The sequence below is a fragment of the Bubalus kerabau genome, chromosome 21 (genome assembly GCF_029407905.1).
Source record: "Bubalus kerabau isolate K-KA32 ecotype Philippines breed swamp buffalo chromosome 21, PCC_UOA_SB_1v2, whole genome shotgun sequence".
NCBI classification, from domain to species: Eukaryota; Metazoa; Chordata; class Mammalia; order Artiodactyla; family Bovidae; genus Bubalus; species Bubalus kerabau.
Genome location: NC_073644.1, coordinates 61,489,142 through 61,503,377, shown reverse-complemented (window position 1 = coordinate 61,503,377; position 14,236 = coordinate 61,489,142). Strand labels below are relative to the sequence as shown.

Sequence of the window (14,236 nt, the reverse complement as noted above, 5' to 3'; positions counted from 1 at the left end):
GGAAGAGGGCATGGCAACCCACTCCAGTGTTCTTCCCTGGAGAATCCCATGGGCAGAGGAGCCTGGCGGGCTAGAGTCCATGGGGTTGCAAAGAGTCAGACACGACTGAAACAACTTGAACACATCTCCCCCGGACATTAGCTGTGAAATACCAGGATGGTCACAGCTCAGACCTCTCTCTTCTATACCTCCAACCACCAAGCAGAAAAAGAGAGGGGTGCTTGGGCATGGGTGCCCTGAAGAAAGAGGATGTGGTAACACACACAGGGAGGACTCACCTGCTTTGGTGAAGTCGGAGGCCTGGCACAAGTAGCCTCTCCCTCGGAGCCTGAAGGCACCTGGTTTCTCATCCCTGGGAAGACAGGGATGCCCCCTCCCCAGGCTGTGTGCAAGGGGTTCTGGCTTGCATGTGAAAGAGCAAGGAGGTAAGAAGACCGGAGGGAGCCCAGCCCAGGGCCCCTCCCTGCTTTGACCCCAACAGTGACCAGCGACCGCCTCACACGTCCTGCCTGGCTCCCACCCTCCAGGAGCGTGAATTAGCAAAGAAGGGGGTGGAAGCATCTCAGAATAGACCCCTGCTCCCTTCCAAATGGACAGGCCCACAGCCCTGGCCTCTGCTGGCGGTGGGGAGCAGGGAAGAGCCAAGCTTGAGGTCAAGTTCAAGTTTAAAGGGTTTTTTTTTAATTGGTTATAATCCTGTAATTCGGTCATCAGATCACCTTACGGGAATAAATGTTGACTTGAATTTTTTTTAACTCTTTATTTTATATTGGAGAATAGCCGACTAACAATGTTGTGATAATTTCAGGTGGACACCAAATGGACTCGGCCACACATAAACGTGTGTCCATTCTCTCCCAAACTCCCCTCCCATCCAGGCTGCCGTGTGACAGGGAGCAGAGCTCCCTGTGCTCTACAGTGGGTCCTTGTTCATTATCCGTTGTAAATACAACAGTGTTTAAACGTCTGTCCAAACTCTCTAATCATCCCTTCCCCCTGTCCTTTACCCCAAGTTTAAAGTGTTTTAAATGAACAGACTTTGGTCTTAGATCCCAAAGGTGACTAGAGAGTTAGAATTTGGTCATGATTTTGTGAAAAGAGCCACAACCAAAAAAGGGGCAGGGGAGATTAAACAGAAGTTTTAAAAACATTTTGTATCCCTAATAAACTTAGACTTTTCAATAAACCCGTTACAGATGTGATGCATTTTTTAATTAGTACTTTCAAGTTCACTTTATAGTTACTTCCTTGGGGATCTATTCAGATATCACAGTTATGCACAGGAATCGCCTGTCTTTTAAGTCTGCATGGGTCCAATCACCATCTAAAGCAAGTGCCTAAGAAACTGTGGATCTGAAAAAAATAGACATGCTCCTTTATCTTCATGAGATACAGCATCCCACTGCCGTCAGCACCATCCATCAGAACTCCGGGCTCTGTTTGCAGAAGAGAGAAGTCTTTGCTGTAACCACCCTGGTATTTCACAGCTCACGTTGCTGGGGGATGCATGTGGGGAAATCCAGACACAGCAGGGACCTCTTTTGAACGCCAACGGGAGCAAAGGATGGAAGACATGCATGGCAAACCCAACGCTGAGGTCATTTGATTTCAAAACGGGCGGGAGAAACTCATGCTAGTGTGGACTGGCCTGCAAAGATTCATGATTCTTGGATCTCAGGCCCGTAGTTGAGATTATGCTGTTGACATTGAGGATGTCCACATACATCTCTCTGTAATTATTCTTAATTGAGATTGACTGATTCTGGGGGAAGGGTGATGGTGGGATGGGAAGGAAAACAATTATTTTCTGGCCAGGTTTATCTAATTCTAACTTGTGGATTTGTGGAGGTCAGTCAGTAACACTGTTAAAATATTTAATATGTGTTTCATGATTTTTTAAATCTTTTTTAAAAAAATACTTAAAAATATTACGATGTCTATTATATGTCTGTAAATAATCTCATGGGGTAGAAAAAATATAGATTAAAGAAGATTGTCCAGGAATTTCTCTGGTGGTCCAATGACTAAGACTCTGCCCTCCCAGTGCAAGGGGCCCAGGTTCAATCCCTGGTTGGGGAACTAGATCCCACATGCTTTAACTAAAGATCTCACATGTAGCTATTAAGACCCAGTGCACAAATAAATACATATTAAAAAAAAAAGGAAGTTCGTCCATGAGTTCATAATTGTGAAAGCTGAGTGGCGGGTACACTGGTGTTCATTGTAATAGTCCGTCTACTTTCGTATGTTCAAAACTAAAACTGTCTATAATGAAAAGTCTTTCAAACCCGCATGAAGATTCAGTGGCTTAAAAATATCATTTGCTGGTTGTCCAACGGAAGTAGAGTGGAGGACAGGAAGCCTGGCGTGCTGCAGTCCACAGGGTCACAGAGTGAGACGAGACTGAGCGACTGAATAACAACGTCGAATGGACGAATCGTCTGGCTTAAGACAAAGATCACAGTCCAGTGGCCACCTGGGAGTCAGCCTGTCGTTTGAGGGGACGCTCCGAGCCTCGTTTCTAGAAGGTCTTCACTTTACAGAGTCGCATCTGTCCTGGAAAAGTCAGAGGCATACGCTCTGGGTGAAATGAAATCCCATCTCTGTGGTTTTTATTCTGTTTTTCTTTTTTCTTCCTTGCATAATGGGTTCAGTGTCTGTGGAAGAGGCAGACACTACTGGGCAAGGTTTTTCCTCTAAACACTTCCAGTGGACTCATCTGTTTATTTGGGGATTTGTCACGAGCATTTCCTGACCCATTTCATTCCCATGGCAAGAGGCAAAAAGGCCAGGACTAGGTTCAGTCCCCAGTGAAAAGAATTTCAAGCCCCAGCAAGCTAGAAATCTTTACAGGGAATTTGCTTCAGGCCTCTTTCCGCACCTCCAGGCCCCACGGGTTTGTCTCAGCTTTTCTCTACTCCCTTTGGTCTCAAACGAGAGACAAGGGTAGAGCGGGATTCTGAGTCTCATAGGGAAAGAGGCTAAGGATTTTTCTTTTTTCCCAAGTCCCATTGGCCAACTTAGCAAATTCTAATTCTAAATTAAATAGAAACTTTGGTTTTCTGTAAAATAAATACAGCACCTGCCATGGTGGAAACATCTCTGCTATTTATAGGAACCCAGCCATTCTTCCTCTTTCCGGTAGTAATGTCTGTCTTTCCTCTGGAGAACACACTTGATATAGCTGGAGTATGGTAGACCCCACTGTTACCACAGAGGTGGACGCATATATAATCCCTGGTTTTCCAGTCGTCATGTACAGATTCTTTACTGTTCTGAGCCACCAGGGGGAGTCAGACCTAAAGAAGGCTGAGCAACCAAGAACTGATGCTTTCAAACTGTGGTGCTGGAGAAGACTCTCAAGAGTCCCTTGGACTGCAAAGAGATCCAACCAGTCCATCCTAAAGGAGATCAGTCCTGAATATTCACCGGAAGGACTGATGTTGAAGCTGAAGCTCCAATATTGTGGCCACCTGATGTGAAGAGCTGACTCATTGGAAAAGACCTTGATGCTGGGAAAGATTGAAGGCAGGAGGAGAAGGGTACGACAGAGAATGAGATGGTTGGGTGGCATCACTGACTCAATGGACATGAGTTTGGGCAAACTCCAGGAGATGGTGAAGGACAGGGAAGTCCATGAAGTCGCAAAGAGTCATACAGGACTTAGCGACTGAACAACAGTTAAGCAGTGTCTAGAACCCATATGTAATATGTATGAGACATAATGGTCTAGTGATGTGCTGTGCTTAGTGGCTCAATCGTGTTTGACTCTTGGCAACCCCATGGACTGTAGTCCGCCAGGCTCCTCTGTCCATGGGGCTACTCCAGGCAAGAATAATGCAGTGGGTTGCCATGCCCTCCCCAGGGGATCTTCCCAACCCAGGGATCGACCAAGGTCTCCCACATTGCAGGTGGATTCTTTACTCTCTGAGCCACCAGGAACCCCAGTGGTCCAGGGCAACTGCTTTAATAGTGGTTAGAATATACCTTCATGGTGTTTAATGATGGACAGGCTTGGGGACAGAGTGATGCTGCTAATCCACGTGGACGTCCACAAGGCCTCAACATCAAGAGTTGTTTAGGGACTTAAAAGCCCAAAGATGGGAGCTTTTGAGCAGCTCAGGACCAATTTCCTAGAATGCCCCTGATGGTGGCTGGAACCCATGCCATATTCATGACCACATCTGTGACCCAGCAAAGACTGCTTCGCTTCCATGTTGACAGAGCCATGACAGTGTACTCTCTCCCAGAGAATCAGAAAATGACTCTTGCAACCTCAGAGAAGTCTCCAGAGTGAGTTGCATGGTTTAATGTAAAGAATTAGGAAGCCAATTTTGAACCTCTTCACCACCTGAAAAGACCCATGTGATTTCTTGCAGTTGGTGAATCTAGTTAGCAGTGAGAAAGACAGAGAGATAGGTCTGTTGGCGGAACTGGCCCAAAAAACTCAGGTAAGAGACTCTGGGATAGACCCGGGAAGCCAGGAGTGATGTAGGTGTGACCTGCAGCCCTTAAAATTAGACCTGTGAGGCAGAGACTGCTGTCCTTAACCTTCTCCCTTAGTAACAAAACTGGGTTTTAGCTGGGACTTGTGATCATACAAAATCAAGACTACATTTCCCAGCCTCCCTGGCAACTAGAGATGTTGTGTGACAAGGTACCAGTCAAAGAATGTGAGCAGAATTTTATGTTTAACTTCCAGAATATGTCCTTAAAGGAAGAATACATTCTCTTTTCCTCTTTCTTGCTGGCTGGGATTTCTTGCTGGCTGAGATGTAATGTTGAGAAGTTAAGCAGCCATGCTTACACCATGAATTGGACTATTGTTGTTCTTTGGTCACTAAATCATGTCCAACTCTTTGCAATCCCATGGACTGCAGCTCACCAAGCTTCCCTGCCCTTCACTACATGCCAGAGTCTGTTCAAACTCATGTCCATTGATTCAGTGGTGCCATCCAACCATCCCATCCTCTGTCGCCCCCTTCTCCTCCTGCCCTCAATCCCTCCCTGCATCATAGTCTTTTCCAATGAGTCGGCTCTTTGCATCAAGTGGCCAAAGTATTGGAGCTTCAGCATCGGTCCTTCCAGTGAATAGTCAGGACTGATCTCCTTTAGGATTGACTGGTTGGATCTCCTTGCAGTCCAAGGGACTCTCAAGAGTCTTCTCCAGCACCTCAGTTCGGAAGCATCAGTTCTTCAGTGCTCAGTCTTCTTTATGGTGAACTCCCACATTCGTACATGGATTGTACTATAAAGGAGGGTAAAGTAGAAAGAAAATGGAGCCAGGGTCCCTGGTGATCATGGAGCCATTAGGCTAAACCTTGGCACCCCAACTCTGGACTTGTATGCCAGGGAAAAATGAACTGCCATCTCCTATAACCACTGGAATTACTGACATTTATTAGTTTTTTTGTAATAATGCGGTCAAACAGTCTGAGACAATTAAAAACCCTCAACAGACAAATTCTCTGCCAGTGAACATTAGTGAAAACACCCAATTAGAAGACCCTCCAAAACTGTGCTCATTGACAACAGCCCTCCAGCACCTCACCCCAGGATGGGTGAGATGGATTCTGAAAGGATCGGAGTTATCTGACTTTCTCTGGCCGTGGCACTGGGCAGCTTTGAATGGCTGCTTGCTCTCATTCTTGCTTTTCTTCCCATTCCAAGGCTCTAATCTTAGGGACTTTCCTGGCGGTCCAGCAGTTACGACTCGGAGCTTCCAATGCAGCAGTTGTGGGTTTGATCCCTGGTCAGGAAATGAAAATACCACATGCTGTGTGGTGCAGTCAAATAGAAAAAAGAAAAAGAAAGGAAAAAGTCTTTAAGAAAAATGGGCTCTAATCTTAGAAGGGAAGTGGTTAGATGCTACAACTTATGTGTTTGCCCACTTGCTCTTAGGGAACCTGCCTTCCCCTCCCCGTGTACGTAAGAGGCTCCAACACTTGTCAGCACCGAGAGAGGAACTGCAAGCCCACCCAGGAGGAGAAAACAGGTAGGAGAGGGAGATGTTAGCCTTGTGACTGTTAGACTTGAGTGGGGATCAGATTCACCGAGGGCTTGTTAAACCAGACCAGCAGACTGACCCCACACCCAGAGCTTGTGATTCAGTATGTCCGGGGAAGGGCCAAAAAATTTGCATTTCTAACAAGTTCTATGAGCCAGGTTTTCAGAATCCCTCCTGTCGACTAGAAATAGAAATAATGCATAGGTGTCTTATTTCCATATTGGTCTTCTCTTTAACCAAAGGAAGTGTAACCAGGCAAAAATAATGAACATGTGTCAAAGTACTCTTCACCAACGCAGAACTGAAAAAGAGAGGGCTGAATGACAAGCGAAAAAAAGTCCTTCAGAATGCATCCCATTTTTACAAGCGATGAGAGTGGGAGGAAAAGGGTCCTTTCAAGGAATCTGTGCAGAGACATGTCCCCAGGGACCAAGGCAATCCTGGTGAAGGCGAAGCCTTAACCTTGGGAGGAAAGGTTTGTAGAACGAAGCTGAGGTTTAGCTATGCTATTAAGAAAGAGGTGGGTGGAAATGAAATCAATTAAAAAAAAACAAACAAAAAAACAGAGTTACTGTGAAACTATGTGCTGGCAGGAACAAGCACAAATCTTCTCTAGAATATACACCACTTGGAAAATTAGCACATGCAACAAGACTTTATAAGTACCAAACTACTTAAGTTTCTGGTCATAGTCGGATCTGAAGTGTGGTTACATGGTCTTTATTCTGGAGCAGTGAAGTTCGCTAATGGGATAAAAAGTTAGTGAAGGATGACTTCAAACTTTCAGAAAATGTGTCAGAGCAAAGAAAACTAACTTGAATAGTTCCAAATTTATATCAGCATTCTACCAGTTCAGGCAGAAGAGACCCCACGCTAAATATTTTCCTTTTTCTAAACATAGAATTCCTGCCAGAATTATATTTTGTTTAGTTTTAATGTCTTTCCTATCTTGAGCTATTTTAGGATGAGGAGTTATTGGGAGATGTATTCAAAAATGTTGATTACATTAAGCCAATCATTTGAAAATGTTACTTCTTTCCAAGAGGAAGTCATGTAGAACTTCTGAATTCATTTTACACCAAAAGGAATTCCTACTTCTAGGAATATTTTGGAGCAGATATTGTGACAAAATACTCCTTTTGTGAACCTTAAGATGATGGATAAAAATGTAAAAAAAAAAAAAAAAAAAAAAAGTTTTTAAATGCCTTGACCTGGTGGGAAACTAAGAATTATTTGGAAGTCAAAAATGACAAATCCAGAGAGGCAAGTGGGAATTTGGGTTGGCATTTACCTGGGGTATCTGCTAGTCCCCAGTCACCTGGAAAGTCCGTTTTCTTGGGCCATGCACATGTGCACTGGAAGTAAAGTCTGGAGCAAAAGAGGGAGATTTTCGTTTTGTGTCCCCCTGCAAAGTTCGTACATTGCAGTCCTAACCCCTGGTATACCAGAATGTAACCTTTTCAGACACAGGGTCACTGCAGATGTAATTAGGGTATTTTTTTTTTAACTTTATTAAGTGTTTAATGCTAATGTTGGGAAGATTTCTGTTCTTTTTTAATGAATATTTATCTTTTATTTTTTATTGTAGTATAGTTAATCCACAATGTTGTGTCATTAAGTTTTAAAATGGGGTCCCTCGGGTGAGCCCTACTCCAATATGACTGGTGTCACGAAAAAGGAGAAGGGAACCTGGACACAGGCGCGCAGGGAGAGCGCCGCACGATGAGCGGAGGCAGAGGCCAGGGTGATGTGCCTACAAGCCAAGGAGGCCGAAGACTGCCAGCGAGTCCCCAGAAGTTCGGGAAGGAGGGTGGGGTAGTTTCTCCATTGCAGCCTTTGGAAAGAGTCAATCCTGGGGGGCCTTCATTTCAGTCCTCTGGCCTCCAGAATTACGAGAGACTAAACTGCTGCCATTTAAGCCACCCGGTCTGTGGTGCTGGGCTTCCCTGGTGGCTCAGCTGGTAAAGAATCCACCTGCAATGCGGGAGACCCAGGTTCGATCCCTGGGTTGGGAAGATCCCCTGGAGAAGGGAAAGGCTACCCACTCCAGGTCCATGGTATTAGTTCTGGCAGCTGGAGCAGACCAATCCCAGGGAATGGGGGTGGGGGACGGTGACTGGATCAGGGGCCCCCACCCAAAGGCTGGACACAGTGTGACTCGCTCAGCAGGTGAATGAAGGGGGAGAAAACACCCGCAGAGGAACCAGTCACGATGCAGGCAGCACAAGCCTGATTTCAGACTACCACTGTGAGGAGAAATACTCTGAGATGAAAATTGTGTTTAAAATGGCCCCAAGTGCGGACTTCCAGTGGTTAAGTCTCTGCGTTCTCAACGCAGGGGGTATGGGTTCCATACCTGGGTGGGAGCTCAGATCCTGCACGCCACTGGGTGTAGCCAAAACAGAGCCCAGGTGGACAGTGTTTCCAGGCAAACAGAGATCCCTCCAGACTGAACGTAGTCTTAACTCCATTCTCAAAGAAAAATCCCACAGGTAACTTTCCAAGAAATATGAAACCCTGGTCAAAAATCATTAAACACACATAAGGGAACAAGAGTGAGGGTTGATGGAAACAATAAAGTGCTGAAAGAGAGCCATGAGGATCACAGATATGGAAACCTTAGATGCAAGATGTGATTTTAGGAAAAAGGCCTTGAAATTATGAAGAGGAACATGAGATCATCAAATACGATCAGGGAAGTTTGGGGAAGAACCACAAAAGTTCTATAATTGAAAAATATAACCATTATTTTAAAGAATAAAATGAATCGTCTAAACCAAAGGTGAGATATAGGAGAACTGATTAACTAGAAGAGAGATCTGAAGAAATTATGCAGACTACAGACAAAGAAAAAAAAATGAAAATGTGAAGGAAAAGACGTATGGGGCAACATGACTAAAATGAGCTGATCAGAATTCTAGATGGAAGTATTAGAAAGAAAATGACAAGGCAATAACCAAAGAGAAAATGGCTGGAAGTTTTCCTGAATTGCTGAAGACAGCATTTCTCAGATTCAGGAAGCCAAAAAAAAAATTTTTTTAATGCAGTTAAATGGAAAACCCACCCACATATACACCATAGTAAAACTGAAGAAAACCAGGAGATCCAAAGACACAGATACAGGAACGACTAGAAAAAACTCTCATTATTGGCAGAATATATAATCTATTTTTTAAGAAATCATAACAAACAAGACTAACCAGGGGTTTCAGGGAAGTGAGCAGATACAAGATCAAAATACAGACATCAGTGGCTTTGCTGAGTGCCAGGCAGAAACAATTAGAACATCATTTTTAAAAGGTTCAGTTCATCATGGCAACATACACTGTAAAAGATCCAGAAATAAACCTAACAGGAAAGGTATGTGATCTTTTCATAGAAACGATAAAACTTTCCTAACAAATGTTTAAAAACAAACTGGACAAATGGCGGTAAATACCATGCTCTTGGATAGAAGGACCCAGGATTGTAAAGTTTTCTATTTCCCCAAAATTAATATAGACATTCAGAACAATCCCAAACAACATCCCAACAGGATTTTCTATGACAAGCTCATCCCAAAATTTTAAAAGAAAAGTAAAAGCACAAAACGAGCCATGCCGATTTGAAAACAAAACAAAAGAGAAAGGTTTGCCCAATGAAATACTAAAACATATCATAAAGCCAGCATAACTAAAAAGGCAAGTATTTTTATATTAATAAGGGAATAAATAGAAAATAAATCAAAGATAAACTAAGTATCAGAGACGGACTTATGTATATATATCAAAATTTATTACATAATAAAATTGGCACTTCGAATCATTGACTAGATCATCAATACATGCTAGAATGTAAGCTTTCCATTTGGAAAACTAAGCCTGGGCCTTCACATCACAGTTGTTCAGTTCAGTTCCATTCAGTCGCTCAGTCGTGTCCAACTCTTTGCGACCCCATGAATCGCAGCATGCCAGGCCTCCCTGTCCATCACCAACTCCCAGAGTTCACCCAAACTCATGTGCATCGAGTCAGTGATGCCATCCAGCCATCTCATCCTCTGTCATCCCCTTCTCCTCCTGCCCCCAATCCCTCCCAGCATCAGGGTCTTTTCCAATGAGTCAACTCTTCACATGAGGTGGCCAAAGTACTGGAGTTTCAGCTTTAGCATCATTCCTTCCAAAGAAATCCCAGGGCTGATCTCCTTCAGAATGGACTGGTTGGATCTCCTTGCAGTCCAAGGGACTCCCAAGAGTCTTCCCCAACACCACAGTTCAAAAGCATCAATTCCTCGGTGCTTAGCTTTCTTCACAGTCCAACTCTCACATCCATACATGAGCACTGGAAAAACCATAGCCTTGACTAGATGGACATCACAAGCACAAGTTAAATCCAATTAGATTAAATATAAATACCAAAACCTCATAGGATTTTTTTTAATGTACATAAGAACCTATATGAATGCCCTTAGTATATGTGAAAAGTTTTTAATCAACCCTTAAAAAATTTTAAAGCATAAAGGAAAAAATGTAAATTTGACAACATCAAAATGTAATACTTTTATTTAAATGAAAAGATTCATATACAACAACAAAAAAGAAGACAAACGCTTTTATAGAAAATAAGTCATAATGAGAAATTCAGGGCAGGATGATGGATAAACATGAGAAGCTCAGATTCACTAAAAATCCAAGAAATGCAAATGTTTTTAAAAATTGAGATAATCTCACCCAAAAGAATGCCAAAGTTTAAAAATGATTATAACAAGAGTTGGCAAAGATAATGGGAAAGGCAGTAATATCCATTTTGGAAGGGCTGCTGCTGCTGCTGCTGCTAAGTCGCTTCAGTCGTATCCGACTCTGTGCGACCCCATAGCTGGCAGCCCACCAGGCTCCTCTGTCCCTGGGATTCTCCAGGCAAGAACACTGGAGTGGGTTGCCATTTTCTTGGCTGTATTAGTACGTCTGATATACACTCCCTACCACCTGGCAATCTGATGTGCTAGTATCTACCCTCAAGACCCTACACGAGTGCACTAAGAGGTGTGTACAAGGAATTTCAGAGCAGCATTGTTTATAACAGGAAAAAAACCCAAACCTGAAAGCAAACCAAATATCCATCAGTAGGGAGGGAAAAAACTGTATAAACTGTGAATATATCCAGTCCATAAGTACTTTTAAAACACTAGGCTGGGTGTTGGTAGCTGAGCTTTATACTACATTGGGAAAGCCTGTACATTGTTGATTGTTCTTGGCACGTTGTCTCATGTCCCTCAAGAGATGTTCCAAAGTTCTGTGGGACACGTGGGTTCAGCTCTGTGTCTTCTAGGCCTCTTGCTTCTTACACCTCCCGTGTAGAGAGTTTCAAAATAAGAAAGCAACTCTTGGCGCAAACCGTCATCATCTGTCAGGCATCAATTCTGTCGTTTTTGGTTTTTTTTTTTTAATGTCGATAACTGGAAGAAAAGCTAACGCATTTCAATCAGTTGAAAACAGTCAGCTAGTTATTCTATCTTTCAGGGAAAAACTGCCTTACAGTCAATTCCTTGCACAACAAGTCTGAGGCAGAAGTGCTTGCAGGAAAGATATCTAAGGCAAAGAAGCCTCTGGAGAAAATCCCACACATCCGGTCCAGCAACATTCGCCCCCCTACTTTACTCAGTGGAAGACCTCAAAAAGGCAAGAGCACCGCTCCACAGCTGTGTGATTTTAAGCCAAGAATTCAAACTCTCCGAGTCTCAGTTTCCTCACCTGCAAAACGGGTATCACAGTGTCTTCCGTGTGTGGGTTCTCTGTCTCACGCATATGATTCACAGTGTCTTCCGTGTGTGGGTTCTCTGTCTCACGCATGGGATTCACAGTGTCTTCTGTGTGTGGGTTCTCTGTCTCACGCATGGGATTCACAGTGTCTTCCCTGTGTGGGTTCTCTGTCTCACGCATGGGATTCACAGTGTCTTCCCTGTGTGGGTTCTCTGTCTCACGCATGGGATTCACAGTGTCTTCTGTGTGTGGGTTCTCTGTCTCACGCATGTGATGAACAACTCGGTATGGACCATCACTGTTAGCACGTCCAGCTGTGTTTTCCTTCCTTCCGTTATCCCCCTTCCCTTGAGCGCTTTTTGCATTTCCTAGTTGACTCAGCAGATGGAGCAATTGAATCGCACAGGGAGCCTCTGGGCAGCTGGCCTGAGTCACTTCCCACCAAGCTGCTCCTTCTGGGCTGCTTTCACGGGGGACAAACCTACATTCCTGCTGGAAAGTTTGCCAGATGGCGGCAGCGGTCCTGGCAGGAGGCAGCGACAAGCAGGCTGGAGATACAGTCCGTTTCACTTAAGCACCAAGCCCCCTGGAGGCCCCACAGAGTCATTGTTCATGTCTTTTGCAGTTAAACCAAATATTTCTCTTTTTTAAGATTTTTTGATGTGGGCCATTTTTAATGTCCTTATTGAATTTGTTACAACATTGCTTCTGGGTTTTTTTTATGTTTTGGTCTTTTGGCCGCTAGGCATGTGGGATCCTAGGCAATGGCACCCCACTCCAGTGCTCTTGCCTGGAAAATCCCATGGACGGAGGAGCCTGGTGCGCTGCAGTCCATGGGGTCGCTAAGAGTTGACACGACTGAGCGACTTCACTTTCACTTTTCACTTTCATGTATTGGAGAAGGAAATGGCAACCCACTCCAGTGTTCTTGCCTGGAGAATCCCAGGGACTGGAGAGCCTGGTGGGCTGCATAGTCCAGTCTATGGGGTTGCACAGAGTTGGACACAACTGAAGCGACTTAGCAGTCCTACAGCAGGAATCGAACCCGCCCCCGCCCCCTGCATTGGAAGGCAAAGTCTTAACCACTGGACCACCAAGGAAGTCCCTAAACCAAGTATCCATTGCTTTTCTGAAGGCTCTTGAGCATGCTTCAAAAGTGCTTATTCAGGGGACAACTTCTTATCAAGTAACATTCTGTCTGTGAGGAAAACTTTGCCAATGACCTCAACTTAATGAATTTTTCCTTTTTCTTTTTTTTTTTTTTTTTTTTTGCTTTTGGAATCAAGGAGAATATGTTCAGTCTCCATTTTTCCATCTGCTTGGGTGAAGAGACGTTGCTATCCTAGGCGGGATTCAAGACTGGAATAGGATCTTCAGAGGCAGCTTCCCCAATAAAACCACCTTCCCTAATGCTGGACCTCAGAACTGTGTGAGCTTGAATCCATAAACTACCTTTCCAGCATCCAACAAGCATCACCTTGTGTGTCCTGCTTCAAGAGGCTGGGTGAGCCCCAGACCAACACGGAGAATGGTGGGTTTCAGTGGGGGCTCTGTGTTACACCCGCGGAGGGCCAGCCCCAGAGTGGTCTCCAACGAGTGCCAGGGCAGAACCCACAGCAGGGAGAGCCCCAAGAACAAGCCAGTTCCAAGTGACTCCCCCACGACTTAATTGCCGGGGGCTGCAAGTTCAGTTTGAACAGCATTTCTCAACTCGATCAGACCTCAAGTCCCCTTTTGCTTACAAATAGTGTATAAATCCCCCCAAAACAAAATCAAATGTTCAGATACAACTTACCTACACAGATAATATTTTAATCACTCTAATGTCCTAACAGTAATATGAAGATTCAGTCACTCAGTGGTGCTTGACTCTTTGGGACCCCCTGGACTGCACACGCCAAGTTTCTTTGTCCCTAATATTTTATATGTGACTGAAGTCAGGAAGCAGATCCCACAGGATACTGTGGGACTTAGAGGCTGTCATAGGCTTGGATGTATGTAGAATCTCATCTGTAAGTAGCCATAAGATGTTATTAACAATCAATCTTAATCAATTTATACATTAGTAAACATCTCAGCTCAAACATCGGTTCCTCTGAGAAAGTTTCCCTCTTTGCTTCAGTTCAGTTCAGTTGCTCAGTCGTGTCTGACTCTTTGCGACCCCATAAATCACAGCACGCCAGGCTTCCCTGTCCTTCACCATCTCCTGGAGTTCACCCAAACTCATGTCCATCGAGTTGGTAATGCCACCCAACCATCTCATCCTCTGTCGTCCCCTTCTCCTCCTGCCCTCAATCTTTCCCAGCATCAGGTTCTTTTCCAATGGGTCGGCTCTTTCATGAAGAATAAATAAAAGCAAAGTCATTAAAATAAATTAACATATATCAAATATGTAAATGATACAGTCACAGCTAGAAGACAGAGGGAAGTAGTTCGATGTTTGTGCCTGTATACTCCAGTACTCTTGCCTGGAGAATCCCAGGGACGGGGGAGC

General features: G+C 44.3%; 1 long non-coding RNA gene across 1 annotated transcript in view; it reads right to left on the bottom strand.

The window, feature by feature from the left end:
• Positions 1 to 5,437: 5,437 nt before the first annotated feature.
• The window catches only part of LOC129635926 (uncharacterized), a 23,776-nt gene continuing 14,977 nt past the window's right edge, over positions 5,438 to 14,236 (bottom strand). Inside the window, exon 3 of the long non-coding RNA XR_008706542.1 lies at positions 5,438 to 5,776. This is a non-coding gene — a long non-coding RNA (uncharacterized LOC129635926). The remainder of the gene's footprint in view (positions 5,777 to 14,236) is intronic.